General features: G+C 45.4%; 2 long non-coding RNA genes across 2 annotated transcripts; one reads left to right on the top strand and one right to left on the bottom strand.

Moving 5' to 3' along the window:
- Positions 1-1,625: 1,625 nt before the first annotated feature.
- LOC115531470 (uncharacterized) lies at positions 1,626-4,150 on the top strand. Its single transcript, XR_003973891.1, has 4 exons — positions 1,626-1,644; positions 2,297-2,391; positions 2,691-3,040; positions 3,215-4,150. It is a non-coding gene; the product is annotated as an uncharacterized LOC115531470 (long non-coding RNA).
- Positions 4,151-5,305: 1,155 nt separating this feature from the next.
- LOC115530706 (uncharacterized) lies at positions 5,306-23,283 on the bottom strand. Its single transcript, XR_003973767.1, has 5 exons — positions 22,899-23,283; positions 6,645-6,724; positions 6,369-6,450; positions 6,055-6,266; positions 5,306-5,565 (listed from the first exon to the last, which is right to left on the bottom strand). It is a non-coding gene; the product is annotated as an uncharacterized LOC115530706 (long non-coding RNA).
- Between the last annotated feature and the right edge of the window lie 1,876 nt (positions 23,284-25,159).

Genomic DNA, 25,159 nt, shown 5'->3' with positions numbered 1-25,159 from the left:
TGCACGGCGTAATTATATATATATTTGTCTTGGTAGACGACCGATTGCCTGCTAGTTTGTTAGCTCGACTTCACCATCTGTGAAGGTATCTCCAGGGGTAAATTGATTAAATAGCTACCTCTATTGAATTGTCAACTGTCTATTGTATTAGAGGTCCTTTTATGATGCATATACTGACATTTATTTGTATATGCACAGCGTAATTATATATATTTTTATCTTGGTAGACGACCGATTGCCTGCTGGTTTGTGAGCTCGACTTCGCCATGTGAAAACCAACAATTACGAAGTTCAGGAGTGAATCAAACTTTTATTTAGTAAGTTATTTATGTTGGATTACTAGGATCATTTAGGTTGATTTAAGGACGGGTTTTATGATGCGATAGCTAGTAGAAATAACAGTGTGTTTGTTTAATTATATCCTGGAAAGGGTGATGTTCAGCACATGAAGCCCTACAGATGCCGCCGCTTCAACAATGCTGATTATGATGGGTGGTGAATTAACCTGTATGGCTTTTTCGTTTTAACTTCTTGTTGACTGAATTATTTCTCTTTCTTGGTGCCAAATTTATTCTTTTTTGTTTTACAAGAGCCCTCTCTGCTCTCCTTCTCATTAATTTTTCCTTTTCTAGTTGCCTTATTAGGTCCTCCACAGTCGCCCCATCAGTCCCTGGCAGTCTGGTCCCTGGAGCAGCTGGCCCTGGGTCACCTGCCCCTGAATCACCTGCCCCTGGCAAAGTGGCCTCTTGATTGCTCTCTGTGTCTCCGGTCATGTCCTTTTCATCGCTCTTGAAATCCACCTCAATTTCTCCCTCAATCTCTGTAATAATTACAAGGTAATGTTGCTGTTATATGTATTTTGCCTTTTGCATTTGCAACTACTGTCATCTCCGATGTAAGCCAATGTAAGAAAATTCATTAAAGCGAATCATTTCGGTAATGTGAATTAAATCATCTGCCACAATCAGAAACCAATAAAATGTATAAATGGATCTACCGGCAATTGTTAATTGGGTAGAAATCTGTCGATTATACATTGTGTGCAAATCCTCAGAGAATCCATGACCTCTGGTTGTTTTTTAAACTGAATGTACAAATATGAATTATGTAATCTCATTAGGGGTGTAGTCTATCCTTGAATTACATGAAATGGGGAATATTGTTAGCTGCATGGATCATACCGAAGTTTAATTTGGTGAAATATGTGTGGTCCGTTGCACTTGGTTCTGGAGGCACCCTCACAGAAGGGGGTTTCCTCCTCTTCGGCTTAGGGCGATGAATGAAAGCTGTTGGGACTGCATCGGGCCTCAGCTTCAACATCCCTTCTCTTTTTGTGAATTGGTCATCTTCAAAGTGTACCTTATAGGTAGGCTTGTAAGATCCGTTTCCATTGCACTTCAAATAACATTGAAGAGTCATAATTCTCAACACTTACAATTATTATGCCCTTTGAAATGCTATCAAGTGATGTGAACATTACATCGTTTTTGACGGTTGCTGACCCTTGTCACTTATACGTTTTGACGGCTGACCATTGCCATCCATTTCTTCCTGCGCTCTTGGTCCTTAGGGAAGCCATACATGTGGTAGGCCTAACCCTTCTCGGACCGATTGGAGCATCCAAACGCTGCACAGCCAACCATGGTATGACCATTGATCTAAACCAATTTTGAATTTGCTCAGGACTATTATAAGTATTGTAATGGCATAAAGTATAGTATATTTGCAACGTTATATGTTAATGGTTTGCCCTAAGTATATTATATAGTGTTCCCTGCTGTGTCCATTGTTGAATCTGTTCACACAATCACACTCACTAACTATTTCATTCATCCAAGCGTAATGAGTTATTCTTTAATATATTTGATACTTTGTGTGGCGCATATCTTAAAATGATCATGGAAAACATCTTGATTACTTTGATTTCAATACAGATGTAGGGTAAAAGTTAAGGTTAAGCCAGTATGCTAACACGAACGTGAAGCTTTCCCTCAAACTTAAAAACGTATCTAAGTAATAGGCTACTTAGAGATAGCTTTCAGTTGTCCCCCAACCACTCTGAATGTAAAACTGACATTTACAAATATGCAATAATGCCATAACAGTCAGACAAATACTTGTATGTGTTTTTTTCATTCATATTTACCATTCAATATTGAAATCTCTGCTGTCGTCCCATAGAATAACATTGACTGCGCGGCGTGTTTGGAACAATTGAGGCTTACATGAACCACGTGACAACCACGTAACCACCCTGTCGGCGAGATCATATCGTGTCGCAACTCTCTCTCTATAGCTCTGGGGTGGACCAACGCACTTGTGGTTCACACCGCCGACGACTTTTGGACAATATCATTCAGAGAACCCACACCAAATATCCGCTGGAATCCCGTAAGTCTTTAATGCACTCTTCACTCTTCAATTCAGCTAATTTAAACGTTCACACGTATCCAGTAGGTGATTAATAAATACAGAATGGTAAGAATTGGATTTCTTCACATCTGATACATAAATGGTCAATTGTGTGTCTGCGTCATAATCATATTTGTAAATAAACGATTGGTTAATTTCTAGAAAACATGTTTGAATCTTGATCTGTACATTTGTAATAGATATTATTCTGATTCAAATAATTGCTTGATGTTAGTTGGACATCCACTCATCAGGTTCACTGTTTTCCTGCTCTGCAGATCTGCCGCTTGTGATGATGTCATCACATGACCCACACGGTGGCTGTCCATTGGCTCTTGTCATTCTGCTTCTCGTGTCCATGGATCCTACAGCCACTGAGGTGGTGAGATCAGTCAGCGACTGTGCTAAATTCTTCCTGGAAGGAACCCCACCAGAAATACCAGGAGTCCTGCAGCACGGAACCATTCAGGACCAGAATCGTTACAAGCCCATTTGCCAAACATTCTATAATACCAGGAGGTTCATGACGCTCTATGACACAGATAAGAAGATCCCAGTGTTTTCTGCATATAGATACACAGGACACACAGTGGACAGACCCAGTGCCATATGGAAGGGGGAGCCACAGGTAATTTAATATGCAATTTGTAACTAAGATAATGACCTTAGTTAACTGATAATAAAGTATTGAACTAAAATAGTAGCTGTTGTTGTTAATGACGGGATGTTACGTTGGGTATTGAACTATAACAAATTTAGAGGGGGCAACTTAAATTAACCTTGATTTCTCTCTTCTTTGCAGCTTGAAAATGCAACGAGTACAGAAGTGAACATGAGAAAAATGAAGAAACCAACACACCAGGCTTCCCTAATAGACTACAGGAGTGAAACTTATAATAAAGGGCATTTGTTTCCAAGTTCTCATGCAAGCGACAAAGTTGTTCAGAAATCCACGTTCACCATGACCAATGCAGTGCCACAAGATAAAGCATTCAATGTCGGGAGCTGGGGCAGAATGGAGGAAAACGTAAAAGATCGGATGGATGAATTATGCTACAACCAAAACAACCAAAGTGAAGCATTTGTTGTGACAGGAGCGATTCCCAGTACTAACACACCACCACTCAACAACAAGGTCAATATACCAACAATTCTCTGGACAGCATTTTGTTGCTATAACAAAGTTAGTGGAAAATGGTTAGCATATGCACACTGGGGTGACAACAATGCAAATACACCTTGGCTGGAGACCAAAACCTTGGCAGAACTGAATACTGCTCATAGAGTTGAGCCGTTTCCAAATGACAATTGCCGTGGAGCTAGTCAGTCTTAAACACAACCTTACAATGGAAATTGCGCTCTCCATGTTAATGATTAAGCCTTTACTTTTCATTTGTTTTTTCAATATTTCTTATAATATCAGTCAATCCGTATAACTTGATCCCAGAATAAAGATAGTACCTAATAGTCCCAGATGAGAACTTTGAAAATCTACTATGTGCTAGCAAAGTCTTTCCTGCTACCTGAACCTCAACATGCTAACTCTGGTGCCAAAGTAATCTGTGTAACAACACCCTATATGGGCTTTTCTTTAAAGATATATTTCCTGGTTGTTATACTGGATAGTACGTCTTGCTATTTGATGGCTCTAACAAGTCATCTTCTTGCTCTCGCTGAATGAATAATCTAATCTGTTCTGGTTCTTCTTTATGATATAAATAAAGCAACCGATACTGAGTGTGTTTTAGTGATTTATCTTGGGAAAGTACTGTGGTCCTCTTAGTTACCAGGTGAGGTTAATTATAGCATGAATGAAAGGCACAGTCACACAGATGTTAGGAGATAACCTCTCCCTAACTAATCCTGCTGCAGGGTCAGGGGTTCTATTCCCTGTGTAACTCAGTAGGTAGAGTAACCTCCCACCTCTGCAAAACAGTTTGGATGAATGTTGATACATATGAGTAAACGGGGGGGGTGAGCATCCAGTCATGTGACCACATGAATGGATAATATTAATAATAGTAATATTTTCACCGTGTTGTCCCCGTTTATATAGCCTGCATGAAGCAACACGGTAAGAACACCCCCCCACCACACACTAGTACTACCCCGGAGAAGGACCCTCACACAGGGACTCTCTCTGATGACAGCAGCACCCCCTACCGCCACACACTAGTACTACCAAAGCAACACAGCCTCACAGAGGGACTCTCTCTGATGACAGCAGCGCCCCCTACCGCCACACACTAGTACTACCACAGCAACACAGCCTCACACAGGGACTCTCTGTTGCAGATTTTGGACTCCATTTTCGGAACATTGTAGTTATGTAGCCTAGTAGGCCATCGGGTTCTTCAAAGCACCACGTTGTCTTTTCCAAAATCCTTGTGAATTCTCTACATCTTCACTTGATCTCTCAACGGTTGTCGCAGAGGTCAAGGACAAGGGTTTAGGAAAGGTCGTTGGCTTACCGTTGTAAAGGGCGTTGTACTACTACCACTACTTCGCCGTTTCCATCTCGCAGAACATGATTCATGCTTGGTATTGCACCGTGCCTACATGATCCACTAAAGGCCAGGGAGACGTGCACAAAGGACACACCGAACGCACGCAGGGTACGACGTCCATCATGCACATGCGTACATGGATTAGGCGTGAGGTATAATACAGCCTTTACAATGGCGCAGGCGTAGCTTATCGTCACGGTGGCGTGGCAAACCGTCACGTTGTAGGAGCACCTCAGATCAGCGACTTGTTTGGTTCCCTTGTCACAAATGGGTAATGTTTGCCTTCAGGTATGTTTAACGATCTGGTACATTATATATGGTGTCATTTCTGGAAAAATAATGCAAAAATAAAGTAAACCAAAATAAATTCCTACACCCACACAAAGAAAGGGAAATAATCGTTGACACACTTTATTTCATATTTGACAGTTTGAAGTATTTTTGTTTAAGTTTGTTTAAGTCTCGTTTCTCCACCACTATCTTCTGTCTGAGCCTGAGAAGGAGGAGGAGAAGAGGCGGGGTACTGGAGGAGAGGAGAGAAGGAGGAGAAAGGAGTCCTGGAGAAGAGGAGACGGGTTACTGGAGGATGAGAGGAGAGAAGGAGGAGAAAGGAGTCCTGGAGAAGAGGAGGGGAGGAGACGGGGTACTGGATGAGGAGGAGGAGGAGGAGGAGTGGAGGAGACAGGGTATAGGAGGAGGAGGAAAGGAGAGAGGAGGAGGGGAGGAGACAGGGTATAGGAGGAAGAGAAGAGGAGGGGAGGAGACAGGGTATAGGAGGAGGAGAGGAGGAGGGGAGGAGACAGGGTATAGGAGGAGGAGGAGAGGAGAGAGGAGGAGGGGAGGAGAAGAGATAATGTTAATAAGAACCAAAAAATACGCTACAAATAAAAAGACAGAATAGGGTAAATACAGTTTTCATACAGGATACATACACAGTTTTCATACAGGGTACATACACAGTATTTATACAGGGTATACAGTTCAATACTAGGATACACAGTAATAGGGTACATACAATGTACAGTACTAGGGTACATATACAGCATGCATACAGGGTAGATACACAGTGCATTATTAGGATGCATACACAGTATTCATACAGGGTACATAGACAGTATAATACTAGGGTACATACACAGTACTAGGCTGCAGTAGAACCACAGGACAGTGCAGTGCTGTTCTCCGGCTCTTCCTCTGTTATATGAAGTGACACTCTGTCTGATTGGTCCCACTTCCTGTCAGTCTGCTCAGTGTCCAATGGGAGGAAGCCGCTAGAGGGCAGGAGCACCTCCTGGTCCAGGAGACGCTCCCCATTGGATGCTGGCAAAGGTGAAAGGTCAACAGTATCTGCAGGAGATAGAGACACGCACACACACACACAAACACACACATTAACATACACACACCTTGGCGTACACAGAATCTGTGACTACAGGAACACACTCTCACTCAGTCCGTCCATGTTGACGGTCTCAAAGGTCTCAGGAGGGTCCGTCAGGAGTGCAGGGTACTTGAAGTCAAAGGAATACCACTGACACACACACACACACACACACACACACACACACACACACACACACACACACACACACACACACACACACACACACACACACACACACACACACACACACACACACACAAACAATTTTCATTAGTCTTTCTCCAATCTTGAAGAGTTTTTTCAATATATTTTTTATGTTGGCTTTAGTTAAGCTGACTCACCCTGGATTTTCTTCTGAGAGAAATGAGGATCCAGCAAAGCACAGCAAGGGCTATCACTATTATCACTAAGAAAATATAACCTGTAGAGAGGGAGGGAGAGAGAGAGAGACTATTATCACCAATAACAAGTAACCTGTAGAGAGAGAGACTATTATCGCCAACAACAGACAATATGTAGAGCGAGAGAGACTATTATCACCAACAACACGTAACCTGCAGAGAGAGACTATTATCATCAACAACGCATAACCTGTAGAGAGAGAGAGACTATTATCACCAACAACACATAACCTGAAGAGAAACGTTTGTCCCCAATAACACATAACCTGTAGAGAGAGAGAGAGTGAGAAACTATCATCACCAACAACGCATAACCTGCAGAGAGAGAGAGAGAGACTTATCACCAACAACAGACAATATGTAGAGAGAGAGAATATTATCACCAACAACACAACGTTTAGAGAGAGACCATTATCACCCATTACAGATAACGCAGAGATACGTATGTAACTCCGGTTCTATGTATCCTGGATGACGGTGCATTAAGCACTGGATTTATCCGTCTCGCGCATGCGCAGTTCGAGTACCTATACGAACAAGGTCACATGTGACCCTCGTGACACCGGATGGGCTATATAGCCCGGTGTCGACAGAGGATCTGTTCCCAGAATCTTCTCGCGAACCACGAGACTTCTGAGTGACCTGTAACTCTGGCGGTCATCCAGGATTCATAGAACCGGAGTTACATACGTAACTCTGCGTTCTATTTCATCCTTACTGACCGCCAGAGGCGGTGCATTAAGCACTGGATGGCCAATACCAACAACGTCACGAAGAATCAAAGCGCTCACCCTACTGACCAGAGACAGCAGAGTTTGGCCTCAGGACCACGCCCATTGGATGGGGAGTGGCAACGTTGACCCGGTAGAACCTGGAGAATGTGCTAGGCGACGCCCATGACGCCGCGGTACAGATGGTCCCCAGGGGCACCCCTCTCAGGGCAGCCCATGATGTTGAGACGCTCCTGGTTGAGTGACACCTCACCCTGGATGGCGGGGGGCGGCCACTGGCCCCGTAGGCGTGCATTATGGTCTCCACAATCCAGTGGGACAGCCTCTGCTTAGTTAAAGCACAACCCCTGTTAGGGCCACCATGGCAAACAAAAAGCTGCTCCGACTGGCGAATACCGGCGGTAGCAGAAATATAAGCCCTAAGGGCCCGCACCGGGCACAGCAGCTCAGACCCACCCTCCCCAGATGGGGGGTCAAAGCGTGTCAACTGGATGGGCTGGTTAAGGTGATTGCGTGGAAGCACCTTTGGCAGGAACGCAACATTCGGTCATAGAGTGACACCCGAGCCATTAGAGTTCCACCTCAGGCATGTATCACTCACTGATAGGGCATGCAACTCCCCGACCCGCTTGGCAGAGGTTATGGCGAGTAAAAAGGCATCCCTCATGGGCAGCCACTTCAACCCCCCTTGACCCAAATGCTCGAAGGGAGGGGATGACAAGGCTTCCAGCACCAGCGGCAGGTCCCATGCTGGAGACCTCAAGGCTGTAGGGGGACGCAGCCTCAAAGCCCCTCTAAGAAAGAGGGACACTAACCTGTGGCATCCTACCGTGGCGCTGTCAACCCTATCATGTAGGGAGGAGATAGCAGCGACATAGACCCTCAAGGTAGAGTGCGACCGGCCACTATCCAGGAGGAACTGCAGGAATTCCAGCACGGTGGACACAGCGCAGTGCACTGGGTCCACGGCCCTAGCCGCACACCAGTTGGAGAACAGCTTCCATTTGTTACTGTACTGTAACCTGGTCGACGGTGCCCTGGCACTCATTACAGTACCCCTGACAGCCGCAGTGCACTCCCTGTAGGCGAGAGGGGTCGGGATGCCAGATCTGACCCCCCAGCTGGGACAGGAGATCCCTCCTGTCGGGGAGGCGCCATGGCGAGCTGCAGCAGAGCCTGAGCAGCAGTGGATACCAGAGCCTCCCCGGCCAAAAGGGGGCCACTAGAAGGAGCCGGTGGCCCTGCAAAAGGACCCTCTGGAGTGTCGGTAGGACCAGAGGCAATGGTGGGTACGCATAGAGAGGCCTGTCCGGCCAATCGTGCGCCAGCGCGTCCTGCCCTAAAGGGCTGGACGCTTCTGCCCAGGAGAACCAGAGGGGGCAATGCGCCGACTCCTCCGAGGCAAAGAGGTCCACCTCTGCCCTGCCGAAGGCCTCCGTCGGGAGAGGAAGTCTGCCGCCCGATTCTGGGCCCCCGGCAAATAGACTGCCCGTAGGCTGGCCAGACGGGGAGAAGCCCAAGTCAATAGGCTCTGGGATACCCGGAGAAGCCGTGCCGACCTGGTGCCCCCCTGGTGGTTCACCTGGGAAACCGTGGCCATGTTGTCCGACCGGACCAGGACATGCCGGCCTGTCAAATGGGGCAGAAAGCTGGCCAGTGCCAGCTGCACAGCCCGGAGTTCCAGCACATTGATGTGTTTTGCAACGTCCCGGCCAGACCACCGTCGCTGCGCAGTCCTGCCCTGCCACACTGCGCTCCATCCCGAGAAGCAGGCGTCGGTTGTCACCAACTCCCGGCGTGCCGGAATTGCGCCCATGGCCACGCCTGCCTCCAGATACGCCCTCTCTCTGCATGGAGCCAGAGAGACGAAACACTGCAGGGTCACCTTGACCCTCCTCTGCCTCTGCCACTTGGCATCTAGGTGCAGGCTGTTCAGCCACATTTGGAGTGGGCGCAGGGACAGTAAGCCCAGAGGCACCACAGCTGAAGCAGCTGCCAGCTTGCCCAAAAGCTGAAGAAACTGAATAAAAAGCAGCCTCCTGCCGGCTCTGAAGAGGGGAAGGAGGCGGAGGATGTCGTTCACGAGTCGAGGTGAAAGGTAGGCCTTCATGGCGACCGAGTCCAGGACCAACCCCAGATAGGTAACCCGTTGGGAAGGGTCCAGGCAACTTGTCAATCTGTTCACCGTCAAGCCCCGTCAAGCCCATGGTCGTGAACCACTCCCCCCTGGCAACTACCCTCAGGGTGTCCGCCGAGGTGAGCATGTGAAATGGTAAAACTTTTAAAAACGTGTTCAGGCCCCTTAGGTCTAGAATGGGCCGGAATCCGCCGTCTTTCTTGGGTACCAGAAAGTACGCCGAGTAGAACCCCCCGGGTTGTAACTGAGGGTCCACTGGCTCGATCGCACCCTTGGCCAGGAGGGCGGATAGCTCCTGGGCCAGAGCTGCGGCCTTCGTTGGGTCGCAGACGACTGTCATCTTGACAGTCGGAACTGTAATACGTACCCCCGGGTTAAGGTGGAAACCACCCAGGGGTCTATAGTACAGGCTGCCCAGTAACTGATCTGCTGCTGGGAAAAACGGCAGACGACCGGCCCCGTGGTCCTAGCGCCTGGCCCCCCGGCCACTGTCGGCTCTGGAGGGGTACCGGTGAGGCTCCGGGGCCCGAGGCTGCCCGGGCGATGGGCGGGCGGGGGCGCGAAAGTTATCAGCGGGCTGCTGGGCGGGCCGCCGAGATCTACGTAGGCCCTCATCTCTCGCTGGGTAAGAGCGTGGCTGGGAGCGGCCCCGGGGGGCAGCCGGGGGGGCTCTAGGCCAGCCGGGAGCGGACACACTCCTGTGAAGACCCAACAGCAGGTTGGTTTGCCTAGCTTGGGCAGCTCGCTCCAGCGTCTCCAGGGCAGCTGACCCAAACAGCTCCCCCGGTACCACTGGCACGGCTCTGAGGGCCTTCCTGCATGCCTCCGTCAGGGGAGACTGAGCCAACCAAAACTGGCGGCGAGTCTGGACCAGGGTGGACATAACACGCCCCAATTCCCTGGACATGAGGGCAAAGGCCAGGAGCTTTTGTTTTTGTTCCAACATGGAGTTGGCGATTGTACTGCGGTGGAAAAAAGTGGTTATTCTCCGGACCCTTCCCAGTAACCTAGTGACAGCAGGCAGCTTAAGTGCGCGCTGTGAGGCGAGGTTGAGGGTAGGGGCAAAACATTTCACGTGAAGGTAGCCCCCGACCTGCGCAGCCACTACCATGTTGGACGCATTGTCCGTTACCAAAACAATCGGCTTGTTAGAGATGCCCCACTCTTCGGTTACCGTTTTCAGCACCTCAGCCACATTAGCCCCGGTATGACTCTCATGCATCGCCCTTGTTTGAAGAACATGAGCTAAAAGCTGCCATTCATCCGTGATGTGATGCACCGTTATGGTCATGTAGGATTCAGTAGCTCTTGATGACCAGCCGTCACAAGTTATAGCAACTCCTTCGGCTAAACTTAAAGTTCCATTTACCTCCTCTTTGACTTCGCTGTAGAGTTTGGGGATGGCAGTGTCGGTAAAATATTTACGTGAGGGGATCACATACCTGGGCTCCAGTATGCCTAGCAGATTCTGGAAACCTTCATTCTCCACCACACTGTAAGGCTGTAAGTCTTTGGGGATGAAGTAGGCTATTGCCTCAGTGATTTTCTTTGCCCTTTCGGAGTTTTGAGGTTACTTTATCACTTTAGTTTGGTCCAAGGTGCGTTGATTTGCGGGTAGGACAACTTTGGGTCGTTCCTCAGGGGTCGCTATCGCTAACTCTAAATGGTACCTTGTGAGATGCACTCTCAAATTCGTCGTATTCCCACAATACTTAATTTTTATCCGGCACTCTTTGCAGATGGCAAACTGCATGTCAAGGTCTTTGCTAGTATTACTAGTATTACATTTTTTACATTACAGAAGACGGAGCTTTGTGTACAATCGGTTGAGATGGTGAAGCCATTTTCATTTAAATTTGTTGAATGCAAGGTAACAAAGCACCACCTAATTTGTTGTTTAATGCACGTCATCAAAGCACCGCAACAAGCGCCACCTTGTGGTTGTAATATGGAAATGTAATATTATCAGAGTAAAGTCAGAGAAAACCCGAAAGTAAAACACATAATTATATAATTAAATATCGAAATACTTTGCGCTACTGTATCGATAAAATTGCGAACGCAAAATATCGCGATACTGAAGCAAATCGATTTTTTCCCCCACCACTAGAAGCTATCAAGTAGCAGCTACAAGCGCTGGAAGGGAGCGGACACGCTGGCTCACCCACAAGGTAGGTTAGCACTGTACAGTGTAGCGAGTAGTGAAAATAATCACGGCAGTGTTTGCTGGGAGAGGACGCGAGAGCGCTGCCTTCACCGGTAAGTGACTGAACAAAATATATATATTCTTTTTTTTTTAACAAAAGTGTTATTAAACAAAACTTGGATGCTTCTAATCAAGGAAGCCTTTCCGCGCTGTACAGACAAACAGCCCCTGGAGGACGAGTTCACCCGTGCTCCGACCCTTGGCCGCGAGGCTGCACACAGTCTGGAGCGCGATCCTTTCCAAAAAGCGAATACGCTATCCGCAAGTGGTACTACTACGTGCGTCCTTTGCGAGAAGATTAAAGGAAACAGATCCTCTGTCGACACCGGTCTATATAGCCCATCCGGTGTCACGAGGGTCACATGTGACCTTGTTGGTATAGGTACTCGAACTGCGCATGCGCTAGACGGATAAATCCAGTGCTTAATGCACCGGTCAGTAAGGATGAAATAGAACCTGCAGAGAGAGAGAGAGAGACTGTTATCACCAACAACACATAACCTCTAGAGAGAGAGACTATTATCACCAACAACATATAACTTGTAGAGAGAGAGTAGACTGAATTAAAGGGTCTCCCTATAAGAAATATACAATATATTCAACCCGGTCTCACGAAAATACGTGACACTGTCACGTTATTTAATATATTGAAACGTGATCAGGGACACGCAGGGGCGGCCCCAGCACATTTGGCGCTCTAGGCGAGCTTCACTCCTGGCGCCCCCCCCCCCCCCCCCCCCGGAGTGGCCCCCGCACATTTGGCGATCTAGGCGAGATTGTTGACGGGGGGGGGGGGGGGGGGGGGGGGGGATTGAGCAATTGTTGACGGGGGAGAGAGACGTGGCCGATAAAAATATTTTTTTTTATTTTATTTTTTTTCGGGCGCATTATTTTGCGCTCCCCCTCTAGATGGCGCTCTAGGCGGCCGCCTAACCCGTCTGTAGGGAAGGCCGCCCCTGGGGACACGTGTTTTCAAACTTTTCGTGTCAAAAAGCACAAATTTCAAAACCATGTATTTCAATTGGAAGTATTTGTCGTGTCACTAAGCACGACTTCCAAACTAAGGTTCTGTCCGGGAGCGTTCTCCCTAATGTCCCTTAAGGAGCTCCGTACAGAACATTTATTGTTAAAAATTGTCTGTGATAACTAACAATATGACAGCTTTTGGCCACCTGTTTGTACTTAAACTTGTCTGTGAGCAATATGACAGCTTTAGGCCACCCGTTTCTACTTTCACCTTTGATTCTGAGAAATTGTGACAATTCACGGATATATTAAATGCAGGTGCGCTGCTCTGTAGGCAAACCGCGAAGGAAAAAGGGTAGCTGCTTCACCTGTTCTTTTTAGAATTGGATGTCTTGATGTTTGATCTAGCCATAGATCTATTGTCTTGTTTTTGGCTATGTGAATGGAAGTCCGCGTCGATGCCTCGCAAGTCCAGTGTTGCGAGCGGACGTGACATCTAGATATCATACCGTATTTAATGGGTTATCATTAATATTGATGTGTAGGGGTTGATTATAACTTGTGAATAATATTGTTTATACCACAGTCTGGGGGAATACTCATATTCTGATTGGCTGCAGGGTGTGTATTATCTCCTGATATAGGCCTACAGACACCTGCTAAGTAGTTCCAGTCAGTGTTTAGATTCTCTGCCTGAGCCCGAGCCCGAGCCGACCCGACCCGACCCGCAGGCCGGGTCGGGCCGATATTTCCCACCACTATCCTCGGGCCGGGCCTTTGATCGAGCGTTTTTATTTTTATTTTATCATTGGTTTAATGGCCTAATCTGAGGAGAAATCTATGCCATAAACAAAACTATCATTGGTCTTTATTACACGGGTCTTCTCAATGCCGTGGAACGCTCCGTTCACTTGCATGGATCCGGTTAATTGTCAACCCCTCTGCTGATCAACACTACGAATGCTGGTAACGAATAAATTGTAAAAAAGACACAGCATGTGAAGTTATTTTTTCGTTTTGGCAGTAGCCTTGTAATACGTCTGATCTTTAGTTTTATAGTTATAAGGAAGATTTTATCGGCTCGCTCGCATGTTTCAATTGCTAGGGAAGCTGCTTTCGCTAAACTAGCAGCTCACGTGTTTCCTGCGTTTGTGTTATTAAACCGTTACTTTATGTAGCCTAACTTTTACATCTTGTTAGAAACACTGAGAGCCAACCCAGTCGCCAAAAGCATACGTTGACAGTGTACGTTTTCGTGAACACTGGATTACGTCGCATTTCAACATAAAATAGCGTGTTAAGCACACACACACACACACACACACACACACACACACACACACACACACACACACACACACACACACACACACACACACACACACACACACACACACACAATGCATTTCACTGCTAAAACAACAACTGCTTCTAGGACATTTTGGGTGGATTTTGAACGGGATGTGGGCAGGACGTTTTTTGCAGGCAGGACCTGGCAACCCTGCGCTGTTGCCCGAGGTGCTGAAGTGCTCCGGAACAGATCTTGATCCACCATGGCCAAAATAATTGTATGCCCCCCCCCCTCCTTAAATAAATACTATGGCAGAATAAAGAATAAATTCATGCATTATCATTCAACTTGAACATGTGTTTTTACAGTATAGAGTGGTGGAGGGATGACGTATGTTGGCCAACCCGGAAGTGAGCGTCGACCTGGGTTTCCCTTGACAAAAAGCCAACGGGTTTTTCTATTGGATTTTGGATTATTGCAGAAAAATTAGCATCTTTGAAGCACCTCCACAAAAACTGAAAATAAATAAATAAATAAAAACAACCGTGCTCCAAAGAACAAAATGTAAACCAATGCATTCTGAATGGGAGTGTTTCTCCAATTTTTTCCATGCTACACGAAATGTAAATCCATACAAATAAAGACTTCATGGTCATAATCATTTAAAAATCATTAATCTCCTGAGTGTGTAGGGTGGTATTCTATTTCTTTCAACTGGGCTGCATCCAGTCACTTGACCGTCATGGTTGCTATGGTGGTTGCTATCGACCGCCCCCTCTAATCCTTATGGCTCCAAAAACCACGCGGCAAAGGAGGTGCCGTCAATTGTATTGTTTTTGTCGTAAACTAGGGTCCGATGGAAAATTGACAGATATTCCAAGGTATCCTTAAAAGGCACCTTGGATGTTTTTATTTTCTGCAGTCTTGACTTCTTCTATAACCTATTTTGAAAGCAAAACACCAAACCCATTGATTTAACGAGGCAGGGTTATTTGAAACAATTTATTAAATAAATATTTGCATCTCCTGAGTTTGCTTCCTAATTATGTCTAGTGTACACCCCTACTGTCCACAAGTACCCATCTTCCCGGTGGCGTAAGAGGGCGAACAAGGTGTCCGGCAGCATCTACGCTTCCAGGCGATTGCAACGGTGCCACACATGAGCATATTCGAACATGTTTAATGGTAGTAATTAGCTGTCGAAATTGGAGGCCTTATTCAATAATGAGCAGCTATTGATTTGCCTCCCGATAGAAATATGTGACAAATGACATGTTATTTAGCATCTACACGTTGAGCTGAGTCCAATAACACCAAGCATGCACACTCTAGCAAATGGTAACATGTATTTGACATGGTACACCTATGGTCTGGGGCATGATCTCAGTGTGGCAAGAGGGCGAGCTTGATCTCATTGGACTCAGCTTAACGTGTAGATGCTAAATAACATGTAATTTGTCAGAAATCTCCATCGGGAAGCAAATCTATAGCTGGTCATTATTGATAAAGGCCTCCAAAATCGACAGCTAATTACTACCCCGAAACATATTCAAATATGATCATGTGTGGCACTGTTGCAATCGCCTCGAAACGTAGATGACAAAGGACACCTTGTTTGCCCCGTTACACCACCGGGAAGATATTTTCATACTTCTAATGGATTGATTCATATTTTAAGGTTCTCGGAGTGAGGCTGCAGCAGAAGTGTTGAGACGAAAGATGATATCAAGACATTTATAGAAAATTCAGATTCACCTTATGATTCTTCGTCATAACTATCCGACCAAACATCCTTCACATTCACCGAGCGAAGATTATGAAAGTCCAGGCCCCCCTCCATCTTGTTGCACCTGCACCCAGCGGCTCGCTTGCATGATTTTGGCCTGAAGTTCTTCCCAGACTTACACCCTAGCCATCCAACATGCATATCTTAGAATCAGGCCTCTCTTTAATAGTGACAAAAAGTTATGAGAGAAATACACATTAACTTTTTGTTATCTCATAAGCGGCGTGGTGCCGGCTCCTTTTGACCCCAGACTTCAAAAACGTGGCCACAGGCCAGCTGTGTCTACACACCTTAAGCCACAAATGCACACATCCATCCCACAAAAAATGGGGACTTGAAACTAACCTCTGTCTTCTGTACATTTACTGTACTGTTGGCCTTTTCGAGATAGCTAGGGATACTAAAATGTTTACACACATTTCCCGGGGCCCAGAGAACGACTTATCCGAGATTTGGAGTTCTAGCCCTTAGAGAAAAAAGGTTTTCCCAAATGGACTGTCATTTGGACAAAGCCCCTCAGAAGTGTTGCCTGCAAGACCTAATGGTTCAGAATGTGGTGGAAAAACAGTTTTTGAGATAGGAAGGTCCTACTGCCCTGAAATTTGAATAGCTTATTCTAGGGCCTAACTGGGACCCCCGCACCGAAACTTGGCCCGGTCAGACCCCGAGGGCCCTTCCTGCCTGAAACTTGGCCAAGTCGGACCCCGAGTGCAGGAAGGGGGGGCCTGGACTTTCATAATCTTCGCTCAGTGAATGTGAAGGATGTTTGGTCGGATAGTTATGACGAAGAATCACAATGTGAATCGGAATATTCTATAAATGTCTTGATATCATATTTCGTCTCAACACTTCTGCTGCAGCCGCTTAAAGTCTCACTCTGAGAACCTTAAAATATGAATCAATCCATTAGAAGTATGAAAATATCAGTGGCGTCTTTGCATTAGGGGCCAGTGGGGCACGGCCCCACCAGAGAACGCTTATACTTTTCTTTTTTTTTTCAAAAATGTCATTGAGCATAAGTTAATAATACATTAATTGTTAATGATTAATTACATGTCCGCAGTTTTAATTTGATGAACACAATTGTTGTAGTGTAGTAGTTGTGTGTGAAATAGTTCGTTGCTCCGTCTCGTCTGTTCCGCTCGGTGGGGCACAGCCGAGATGGCCCTGTCTGCTGCAGTGTAGAAAACTGGTGCTGTTGCGCGAGCAAGCGCGTGCGCAGCGCCCGCTCTGTTTCGGCGGTGGGGCCACAAGTTTAGTGCCCCAAAGCTCTTCTCATTGGCTGATTTGTAGAAAGGGCGGGGTTTACGGCGGGAGCCGATCAGATCTTGCTAGCTAGCTAACGTAGTTACTGTTACAGTTACTGTTACAGTAAATAACAACAAATGGACGTTTCATTCATTAAATGATGAATCGTGTTGAGTATCTGTCTCATGTGAGATTTAGCACTTGAACAGAAGTTGGAGATAAAACGTTTGGGACCACATCGCCCAACGGATTTAATCATTATTCAAGAGGGAAAGGACAAGAATAGATCGTTCAACCAGGAGTGGTTCAAGCGGAAAAAAATGCTTGTGTTTCACCTCAGCCACACAAAGGAGACCAGACAGCACTGTCCTTAAAGCACAGATAATTACCATCTTAGCCCAAATTTACTTACATTTTCACCCTGGATTATCCAGGTCTGAATAGGCAACCACTATATCAGGCTAGATTCATTGTTAATTGTACAGTATGGTGGCCTGCAAACTTAATGCAACTTAAACCATACTTCTTCTTTTTTTGGTATATTGTGAGTGGTGGCTTTGTATATTGATTGCTGTGTAAAGGGTGTGCGCCGTTGTGTTTTTATTGTTGCCACGTTGTTGTTTTCTTGAGTTTTGATATTGTGAGATCTTGAACGCTGCCATTTGGTGGTGCTATTGCTATAATAGCCTAATATATGTCGTCAGATTCGCGTTTGAGTGATGGCATTATTCAGCTGCAATTTTGGTCCCCTCTGTCACTTGCTACTGTTTTTGTTGTGATGGTAGTAATATGTGGTATTTCTGGATTGCGTTATAATATTTTCCTGCATGGGCCCCACCAGAGTTTCCAAACCAAAATCGCCACTGGAAAATATCTTCCCGGTGGCGTAACGGGGCAAACAAGGTGTCCTTTGACATCTACGTTTCGAGGCGATTGCAACAGTGCCACACATGATCATATTTGAATATGTTTCGGGGTAGTAATTAGCTGTCGATTTTGGAGGCCTTTATCAATAATGACCAGCTATAGATTTGCTTCCCGATGGCGATTTTTGACAAATTACATGTTATTTAGCATCTACACGTTGAGCTGAGTCCAATGAGATCAAGCTCGCCCTCTTGCCACACCGAGATCATGTCCTAGACCATATGTACCATGTAAAATACATGTTACCATTTGCTAGAGTGTCATGCTTGGTGTCATTGGACTCAGCTCAACGTGTAGATGCTAAATAACATGTCATTTGTCACAAATTTCTATCGGGAAGCAAATCAATAGCTGCTCATTATTGAATAAGGCCTCCAATTTCGACAGCTAATTACTACCATTAAACATGTTCGAATATGCTCATGTGTGGCACCGTTGCAATCGCCTGGAAGCGTAGATGTTGAAGGACACCTTGTTCGCCTTCTTACACCACCGGGAAGATATTTACATACTTCTGATTGACTAATGAATTGATTCAGCTATTCCCTCAGAAGTCTGGGGTCAAAAGGTCAAAAGGAGCCGGCACCACGCCGCTTATGAGACAACAAAAGTTTACGTGTATTTCTCTCATAACTTTTTGTCATTATTAAAGAGAGGCCTGATTCTCAGATATGCAGGTTGGATGGCTACGGTGTAGGTCTGGGAAGAACTTGAGGCCAAAATCTTGCAAGCGAGCCGCTGGGTGAGGTGCAACGAGATGGAGCACTTGCTGAGTCATTTCCTTATGGCTGGAGCCACAGGTTGAAGCGTTTATGCGTCCTTTGAGACCCCCTTTGATATATAAGAGACCCCAAGGCTTACTTAAATGTTGTCGTATAATTGAATGCCCTCTTTCATATGATACCTCCACCACTGGGACGTGGCAGCAATTCTCCAAATCCATATAGGGAGGGGGGGGTGATGCTTGTGGAAAGTAGGGTTGTACACTAGACATAAATAGGAAGCAAACTCAGGAGAAGGAATGACCTCTCATAAATATTTATTCAATAAATTGTTTCAAATAACCCTGCCTCGTTAAATCAATGAGCTTGGTGTTTTGCTTTCAAAAATAGGTTATAGAAGAAGTCCAAACTGCAGAAATTAAAAACATCCAAGCTGCCTTTTAAGGATACCTTGGAATATCTGTCTATTTTTTAACCATCGGACCCTAGTTTACGACAAAAACAACACAATTGACGGCAGCTCCTTTGCCGCGTGGTTTTTAGAACCATGTAAGGATTAGAGGGGGCGGTCGATAGCAACCACCATAGCAACCATGACGGTCAAGTGAAAAAAAATAGAATACAACTCTACACACTCAGGAGATTAATGATATTTAAATTATTATGAACATGAAGTCTTTATTTGCATGGGTTTACATTTCGTTCTGTGTAGCATGGAAAAATCAGAGAAACACTCCCATTCAGAATGTTTTTCGTTCTTTGGAGCACAGATATTTTTATTTATTTATTTATTTTCAGTTTTTGAGGAGGTGCTTCAAAGATGCAAATTTTTCTGCAATAATCCAAAATCCAATGGAAAAACCTGTGTGCTTTTTGTCAAGGGAAACCAGGGCAACGCTCACTTCCGTGTTGGCCAACATACGTCACCTCTCCACCACGCTATACTGTAAAACACATGTTCAAGTTGAATGATAATGCATGAATTTATTCTTTATTCTGCCATAGTATTTATTTAAGGGGGGGGGGGGGGCATACAAGTCTTTTGGCCATAGTGGATCCAGATCTGTTCTGGAGCATTTCAGCACCTCGGGCAACAGCGCAGGGTTGCCAGGTCCTGCAAAAAACTTCCTGCCCACATACCGTTCAAAATCCGCCCAAAATGTCCTCGAAGCAGCCCAAATAAAAAAGATATTCCACCTTGGCCAACGTTTTGAAAGTAATAATAATTGAGGGAATATCTGTTGTTGTTGTTTTAGCAGCGAATTGCATTGTGTGTGTGTGTGTGTGTGTGTGTGTGTGTGTGTGTGTGTGTGTGTGTGTGTGTGTGTGTATAACACGCTATTTTATGTTGAAATGCGACGTAATCCAGTGTTCACGAAAACGTACACTGTCAACGTATGCTTTTGCGACTGGGTTGGCTCTCAGATATACGTGTTTCTAACAAGATGATATCATTAAAAGTTAGGCTACATAAAGTAACGGTTTAATAACATAAACGCAGGAAACACGTGAGCTGCTAGTTTAGCGAAAGCAGCGTCCCTAGCAACCTGACGTCGTTGAAACATGCGAGCGAGCCGATAAAATCTTCCTAATAACTAGAGATGCACCGATTGCAAAATTCTTGGCCGATACCGATTTCCGGTTTTTAAGGAGGTCTGACCTGCCAAAACCGGTTTTTCCGATACCGATTTTCTAAGAAATAATTATAATCATATAATATGTTGATAGGTTTTCAATGTAGTGAGTCCCCGGGACCCACAGGTGGCGAGTTGGGTGGGTCCCTGAGAAATTCAATGGGTCCCGACTCCCCAGTTTAAAAAATGTGTTTCTTTTTTATTATTATTCTATTTCTTAAATGAAATTAATAGTGTTAAACTCAATACATGAAATTGTCATCTGAAAAGCGCAGCCATTTGTATGTGGTGAGCCACTGCTTCAGAAAAGTTCGCTTTTTTTGGGAGGAACATGTAGAAGGTTGAGGCAATTCTTCTGCAGTGGGCTCATCAGGCTCAGTAGAGGGGGAGGCAGAAGTAGGTACAGGCAATGTTGAGGTACTCTCTCTAGGCTGATCAGAGTCAGGGAGGAGTGCAGAGGTAGTGGGGACAGAAAATGCAGCTGCAATAGTTTGCTGACCTGCAATAGGTTTCATCTTTTTCTTTGGTGGTATTTTTGCGTTCTCTCTTCTCTGCCTGTTTCTCGAGAAAAACGGGATCTCGTTGGAAGCGCGATGTATGCGCAGGCGCCGTTTGGGCATAACAATATGTAGGCTGCCGTTCAATGTAGTTTTCATCACCACCACCGGATTATGTTTCATTTATTTCATTACAGCACGTCCCCTAAACGTTACAACATAATCGACACGAATGAGCACAGCATCGAGCAGTGGAAACGTGGGTTTATTTACTATGAAGTTTGTATTTTTAATTGTTGAAATGAAATCAGCGGTGACGAGCTAGTTGTTTTGGTAGCGGCTAAATTAGCATGTCGCGATACTTTGAACAGGGGATCACGTCTGCGCCGAGTAGATGCGCAGAGGGTTGAAACAGTGCTTGTCTGGTCTGCTCACAAGAAGGTTTCTTTGGCCAGTTACTGTGATTAAACACGAGTTGTTTAATGTTCACAATGTATCGTTTTTCATGGGGAAAATTAGATGCGTCCCCGGGACGCATGGATAGTGAGTTTAGTGCGTCCTTTCAGATTTGAATGCGTCAGGGACGCAGGACGCGTACCTAGCAACATGATCCCCCACGGCTTATTTTTGACTTGCAAGCATTACAAACAGCGTGTTTTGGGTCGTCCTGGCACACAGTGAAATAAGTCCAAATCAGCGACATGTTTTTCTTCCCGCGCTCTGGGCGCCTTGAGCTGCTACGCACCGCGCATGCGGGTGAGTTTGATCGGCCGAAAACCGGAAATTACGACAGTGACCGGCAGGTCACCGATTGTGGCCGATTGGATACAAAACCGGCTTTTTTAATCGGCGGCCGGTTGATCGGTGCATCTCTACTAATAACTATTAAACTAAAGATCAGACGTATTACACGGCTACTGCCAAAACGAAAAAATAACTTCACATGCTGTGTCTTTTTTACAATTTATTCGTTACCAGCATTCGTAGTGTTGATCAGCAGAGCGGTTGACAAGTCACCGGACCCATGCAAGTGAACGGAGCGTTCCACGGCATTGAGAAGACCCGTGTAATAAAGACCTATAATATTTCTGTTTATGGAATAGATTTCTCCTCAGATTAGGCCAATAAACCAATGATAAAATAAAAATAAAAACGCTCGATCAAAGGCCCGGCCCGAGGATAGTGGTGGGAAATATCGGCCCGACCCGGCCCGCGGGTCGGGTCGGGTCGGGCTCGGGCTCGGGCAGAGAATCTAAACACTGACTGGAACTACTTAGCAGGTGTCTGTAGGCCTATATCAGGAGATAATACACACCCTGCAGCCAATCAGAATACGAGTATTCCCCCACTGTGTTATAAACAATATTATTCACGAGTTATAATCAACCCCTACACATCAATATTAATGATAACCCATTATGATTTCTAGATGTCACGTCCGCTCGCGACACTGGACTTGCGAGGCATCGACGCGGACTTCCATTCACATAGCCAAAAACAAGACAATAGATCTATGGCTAGATCAAAACATCAAGACATCCAATTCTAAAAAGAACAGATGAAGCAGCTACCCTTTTTTCCTTCGCGGTTTGCCTAAAGAGCAGCGCACCTGCATTTAATGTATCCGTGAATCGCCACAATTTCTCAGAATCAAAGGTGAAAGTAGTAACGGGTGGCCTAAAGCTGTCATATTGCTCACAGACAAGTTTAAGTAGAAACAGGTGGCCAAAAGCTGTCATATTGTTAGTTATCATAGACAATTTTTAACAATAAATGTTCTGTACGGAGCTCCTTAAGGGACATTAGGGAGAACGCTCCCGGACAGAACCTTAGTTTGGAAATCGTGCTTGGTGACACGACAAATACTTCCAATTGAAATACATGGGTTTGAAATTTGTGCTTTTTGACACGAAAATTTTGAAAATACGTGTCCCTGATCACGTTTCAATAGATTAAATAACGTGACAGCGTCACGTATTTTCGTGAGACCGGGTTGATATATTGTATAGAGAGACATGTGTGTGTGTGTGTGTGTGTGTGTCGCCCTACCTGCAATTGTTGAAGTCGTAACTATGGCAACTGTTCCGCAGGGCTGCTGGTTGATTGGATGAGGATTGTTGAGTTGTTTGGCTGCTGTGAATAGATGGAAGTGGTTGCGGGGTGCATTGCTTCCGGTTTATTGCATTTCCTCTGGCTGAGGGTGACGGGGTCTTTATGAAGAGAGGAGATGGACTGATGTTTTTGTGTTGATATCTTCATTTATGCAGATATGTGGACACTGATGTACTACATGTAACTCCGGGTTAGGCTTTTCTACAATTGGATTGTTTACACAGACCAAATGGCAGGTTTGCAACAAAGTCAGTGCTACACTGGGCTTCCATCGCCTCAGTTTGAGCACGGCTACTCAGCCCAACAAATACCACTTTTCCCTGATCCCCAATACAGCGAGCCCCACCTGCATGGATTGATCCACAATACAGCCCACACATCACAGTAACTAATAATAAGTGATCCCCAGTGTTGACTGAAGCCAATAACATAAGAAACTATAAAATAATTGTAACTCCATGCTTAAGTGTAATGGTGCGGCCACACCAGACGCGTATCTCGCGTACTTTTTACGCGAGATACGCGCGTAAAATGTTGCTTGACCATTTTGTGTCAAAAATGGTCGCATACGCGCAATACGCGCAATACGCGCTATACGCGCCTACGTCACTCGCCTAGATGAGTCCATGTCCATGCAAGTGAACGGAGCGTTCCCTCTTCCTCATAACTATCAAACCAAACATCCTTCACATTCACCGAGCGAACATTACGAAAGTAAAATGCACATTTCTCGCTAAAAATGTTTCCATAAACGCATTTAATGGCGTAACTATGTTACTATTTCCACCCACCAGAATAAAGAAAGTTGTCGGCCGTGGCTGCGCTGGAGTCCGAGGTAGGAAACCCCAACGCCGCCGTGTTTGGGTGATAGAGTTTAGATCGGGTTAGATTAAATAATCTCGGATATAAATAACAATAATCGGGTTAAATAACTTCACATGGTGTGTCTGGTGTGTTTCCCAGCAGAGAAATAGTCCGCCAAGACGTTGAGGTTGCTTAGTAACCAGAGACTCTGTCCATGCAAGTGAACGGAGCGTTCCCTCTTCGTCATAACTATCAAACCAAACATCCTTCACATTCACCGAGTGAACATTATGAAAGTAAAATGCACATTTCTCGCTAGAAATGTTTCCATAAAAGCATTTAATGGCGTAACTATGTTACTATTTCCACACAGAAAAAAGGAAGATGTCGGCCGTATGCTTCTGTCCAAGCTCACTACTCTCTGCCAGTGACGTCGGGTCAAGCTCAACGCTGATTGGGCAATGCGTGTCTCGTCAGACGCGTATCTCGCGTACTTCGCGTAAAAAGTTCAATTTTTTGAACTATTTTGAAATGTACGCGATATACGCGATATACGCGCGTATAGCGCGTATAGCGCGTATTGCGCGTAAATATACGCGCTATACGCGCGTAAAATGTTGCTTAATACGCGAAATACGCGTAATACGCGTAATACGCGCCTAAACCAATGGTTCCCTATGGAGAAAATGGCGATTTCATACGCGAAGTACGCGAGATACGCGTCTGGTGTGGCCGCACCTTTACACGTCTGATTGGTGGAACTCGCTGTTACGATGGAAACGTTTACCTGCACCCGCGAAAGTCAGTGCTGCAGCCTGCCACTGAACTCGATCGCTTACTACAGAAGAACCATGATTTCCTTAGATTAATGGAAATTTAGAGAGTTGTTAGAGCTGTAGTGGAAATGAGCTCTACACGTGTAAAAATACTCATCCCATAAAATGATTTATGAGATAAGTAGTACCTTCACTCGTTCACAATATATATTGTACAGTCTTGTACCTTTGCCTTTTTTATTCCGTTTATTTATTTCGGCCCAAATCAAATGTGTTATGTCACGACGAACTTGAGGGATAATTGGCTTGGTTCCAGTCTTAAAATTCTTATGTATAACGATTTTCTGAAAAGTCAATGGAGTAAATGAAAGGCAAATTTACTCCTGGAACCTGAGCCGTTCAAAAAGGGGGCGGTCACTGTTACGCTGTATTGTAAAGAGCTGAAACGCTGCCCCCTGGTGGCTATCCAACCAGAAACAGGGCACAGGTGTCAATGGATGAGTGCAAGTGTTGTATATTGTACTTCATAAGCAACAAATCTAATCAAGAATAATAACGGAATTAAAAAATAACCAACCCAATAGCGTAAATACAGAGCCTGAGCCAGCCGGAGGTGAC

The sequence above is a fragment of the Gadus morhua genome, chromosome 18 (genome assembly GCF_902167405.1).
Source record: "Gadus morhua chromosome 18, gadMor3.0, whole genome shotgun sequence".
NCBI lineage: Eukaryota > Metazoa > Chordata > Actinopteri > Gadiformes > Gadidae > Gadus > Gadus morhua.
The sequence above is the reverse complement of the archived record's forward strand: the minus strand, read 5'-3'. Positions and strand labels throughout refer to the sequence as shown.